The 4,111-nt window shown below is 48.1% G+C and overlaps 1 long non-coding RNA gene across 1 annotated transcript in view; it reads right to left on the bottom strand.

Moving 5' to 3' along the window:
* Positions 1-3,813, bottom strand: part of LOC116070867 — a 9,233-nt gene extending 5,420 nt beyond the window's left edge. The window contains exon 1 of the long non-coding RNA XR_004110603.1: positions 3,656-3,813. This is a non-coding gene — a long non-coding RNA (uncharacterized LOC116070867). The remainder of the gene's footprint in view (positions 1-3,655) is intronic.
* Positions 3,814-4,111: the final 298 nt, after the last annotated feature.

Raw genomic sequence — 4,111 nt, 5'->3', positions numbered from 1 at the left:
AGAGAGAGAGAGAGAGAGAGAGACTATTTGGGGGGTTCAGAACAAGGGAGGGAGGGAGTCAGGAGAGATGGAAGATGAGCACTAAGTGTTGTCAAGGAGAATCTGGGGAATCTGGAACTTCCATCCTCCTCAGGGGGATGCACAATGGTCCCGCTACGTCTGAATACAATGTGCTCAGTTCTTACAAAACTGAACACAGGGGGCTAGGGAGATGGTAAAGTGCTTGCCACACAAACATAGGAACTCGAGTTTATATCTCCAGCAACAGCATAAAAGCCAGGTGGGTGTGGCAGTCATCTGTAACGCTAACCCTCAGGAGACAGAGGTGAGACTCCCCCAAAGCTAGCTAGCCAACTGTATAAGATCTGGGGTCAGAGAGAGACCGTGACTCAGTGTATACGGTGAGGAACAATTGAGAAAGACCTTGATGTAGGAGGGCCCAGCCTACTGTAGGATGAACCAGTGCCTAGGTAAGTGTGCCCAGACTATAAATGAAAGCTAGTTGAGCTGAAGCCTGCGATCATGCCAGCAAGGAGCATTCCTCCATGGTCTCTGGAAGGTCATGCATGCACAGTCCCACCACACCATCCACTCTGTTTCCTTTTGAGCTGTATCTTATTGACCTGAAACACACTGTGTAGGTGAGGCAGACTGCTCAGTGAACCCCAGGGATTCACCTGTCTCTGCCTCTCCAGTGCCAAGATCACAAGTCTACTGCCACATCCTTTCTGAGTAGGCTTGGAGGACTGAACTCCAGTCTCTGTATTTGCACAGAAAGCATATTACCAGCTGAGCTGTTTCCCCAGCCATGCTGACCGGCAGCTCAGTTGCTTCCAGTTCCTATCAGACATTGCACTAAGTAACACAGCAATGTCCATGCAATCTTCATGGCAGTTCCTTATTGTTATTCCCAACTTATAGACGGACAAACTGAAGCTCAGAACAGTGAGGCTGACTCCCCAGTGCTCTTGTAGATAGCCAATAAGACTATGGTTCAGCTGGAGGCATGGCAATCCCCAATCTCCTTCAGCTCAGGGACAGTAGTATCCCTACCCTCTAATTGTCTTCTTTTTATTTTTTAACACTTGTGTAATGTGTTGTAGCTCCTGCTTCGATGAGCTCCCTGAGGTGGTCTATCTCAGAACCAAAACAGCATTATGCAACAGAGAGTCTGCTCTAAGTGTGGGATGCTGTCCAAAGTCCAGCTAGAAAAGCAAAGCAAAGCCACTAAAGGCTTTTAATACAGAGGAGTTAAATATGGGGACTTTAACTGGTTGACAGAGAGGCTGAGATGACAGTGGGAACCACTGACCTAGCTCAGAGATCAGCAGCAACTGCAGCCTCCATTCTCCTACCCCTGGGCTGGTGGGACAAAAAGAGGAGGTTTTCCCAGAGTGCAAAGCTGCAGCATCTTGTGCTTACAAGAGCCCTGGCAGGGGCCTCCTGCGGAGCTGAGGCTGTGTAAGGTGTGCTGGTCTGAAGGTAGAGTCAGAGGAGACAGCTGCTAGTGATGCCTGAAGAAACAGGTGTGTACCTCTTCTCTTCTCCACATGCCAGCCTTCCAGCCCATTCCCCATTGCCCAACCCTTTCCTGGAGCTCAGGAACCAGGAATGGCCACCCAGGACATAGAGCCCAGCCCAGCAGAGAAAGGACAGAAGGTTCCTAGAAGACTGCAGGTGACCACACCACTTGGGGTGTATCAAAGATGCATAGAGAGAACTCCACGTTTCTGATATCCAAACATGGGAGGCTAGACATGGTTTCCAAAAGAGTGTCCATTTCTCTTCTCCCAGCTGGCTACAGTAAGTAGGTAAGACGAAAAAGACTAGTTGTGGGTGTTGAATTTCTGCATAAATTCTTAACTGTATAATGATGGGGGGGGGAGGCTAATGAGTGGGTATACGCAGACTTCTGTTCAGCCTTCCAGATGCAAAAAATAAAAAAATAAAAACCACTAGAGATTCATGGGATGAGTTTATTTTCATCTCAAAACAGAGGCAAGCCTGGGGACCATGGGAGTGACATACATGCCTCATGGGGTCACTGGTAAAGAGATGTGGGGGAGCGCACCCCAGATCCCAGGAACAACCCTGTCCTCAGGCTCTCCCAGCCAGAGGCTGACAGCCTTCCTGTCTAGCGGTCAGCTGCCTTCTGCTTGAGGGTGTCACAGGCCTGAGCAGGCGACATCTGCTAGAGGCTACAGTTCCCACGTTACAGTCATCCAAGCTCTATCCTGATTCTGTCTTCTGAGCCGAGGTCTGCAAAATACCATAGCCTCTCCTCAGCCAGAGCAGGGCATATTTCTCCTCTGTTCCTGGTGTTCACCATGAGTACACTGTAGCTGTACAGGTGGTTGTAAGCCATCATGTGGTTGCTGGGAATTGAACTCAGGACATTCTGCAAGCTCCAGCCCAAAGATTTATTTATTATTATAGTTAAGTACACTTTAAGTAGTTGTCTTCAGACACCCCAGAAGAGGGTGTCAGATCTCATTACAGATGGTTGTAAGCCACCATGTGGTTGCTCGGATTTGAACTCAGGACCTTCAGAAGAGTAGTCAGTGCTCTTAACCACTGAGCCATCTCTCCAGCCCCCTCCCATGGCTTCTGAGTAGAAAGACCCAAGATTTTGCCTAGAGGAACACATGCCATTGCTTCCTTGACACAATGTCTTAGTGCTGGATTACAGGCATGGGATGTCACACCCAATGCTTCTTTGTAATTAACAGCAATTCGGTCTTTCTCAGTCAGCACTCTCTGGCTCATTGACCTGTGTCTCTTCCATCCACCCTGGGCTGTTCTGTGGCTCGGGCATTTTAATCTGCAGTAGCTGATTAGCCATCAGTGGTTGGTCAGCTCTATGAAGCCGCACAAGACTCCTGACACTTATATTTGGTTGTATGCAATCGCAAACCCAAATCACTGACTTTAACACAGAATAAAAGCCCACTTCTCTCTCACGTAAAAGCATTCCCAGGCAGGAAGCAAAGGAGTCCTGTTCCAACCTAACGTTTGACCCAGATCTAAGCAGCTTCATGCATTGTTTCATTGACTTTAACTTCCTGCCTCATAGGCCAACATGGCTGCTTGGTCTCTAGACTTCATGGCTACTTTCCAACTATAGCAAAGGAAAAGTTAAAGAAGAGGAGAGGCAAAGGGCTCCTTCCAGCTGCCTTTCAAAGACACTAATTACACACCAGTACTTTTCAATGGCCAGAGCTCACAGGACCCACACTCTCCCAGAAGAAAGGCTGGGAAGCCATCCTTACTGCAGGCATCCAGTACCCAGCTAAATAAACATGGATGTTCTGATGCTTTAGAAGAGAACAGACATAACCAATGGAATGCCAATCTGCTTAGATATTCGGCTAGTTTACATAACCATGGCAGATTGTCCCTCTGCTATGGAAACAGAGAGAGAGAGAGGGAGTTTAAGTCAAAGATGGTACAGTGTGCAGCCAGGATCATCTCTGTCCATTGCTTGTGCAGTCAGCAAATATTTACGTAGCATCTGCCCCAAATCAGACCCAAGTGGAAAGACCCGAGAGCAAGATCCACGAATTCAGTGTGAGAGGAGATAACAAAAGGTCAGTGTGAGCAGAGACAGAAGAGTAAACCATCCTGAATTCAGTGCTGAGGTTACTTTAAGAGGTACCTCCACAGATCCTGAGGATCTTCATTGCAAGAGCCCCATGTAGCATCACGACACAGACTTCTGCTTGCGCACATTTCTCCCAAGACCTATGTGAGCCTCCAGAACTCTCCAGTGTCTCCAGACCCAGCTTCCTAGAACTGCTCCTGCCTGGATGACTCAGAGAGGCCTTCTCTGCCCTTCCCCCAGCCATGTCCAAGGTCAGAATCCAGCTGGAGGCCTCAAAGGGACAGAAATATTTATGCCACATCCAGGAGACCAAACCAAAGAGATGGGGCCGATGGCTCTTGAAAGGGATCGAGGCAGAATCTCCCGAGATTAGGAACATGACAGTGACCAAGTTCAAAGGGGAAGGGGTGAGAAGCGGAGATTAAAGCGGCCCAGCCATCCGTTATTTTGATTTGTGTCCTTTTTTTTTTTTTTTTAAGAAGAAAGAAATTAATTTCAAAGGGAATTAAA

Source organism: Mastomys coucha, unplaced genomic scaffold (genome assembly GCF_008632895.1).
Source record: "Mastomys coucha isolate ucsf_1 unplaced genomic scaffold, UCSF_Mcou_1 pScaffold22, whole genome shotgun sequence".
In the NCBI taxonomy this organism is placed as follows: Eukaryota; Metazoa; Chordata; class Mammalia; order Rodentia; family Muridae; genus Mastomys; species Mastomys coucha.
Note: the sequence above shows the minus strand (reverse complement) of the source record. Positions and strands in the feature narration are given on the sequence as shown.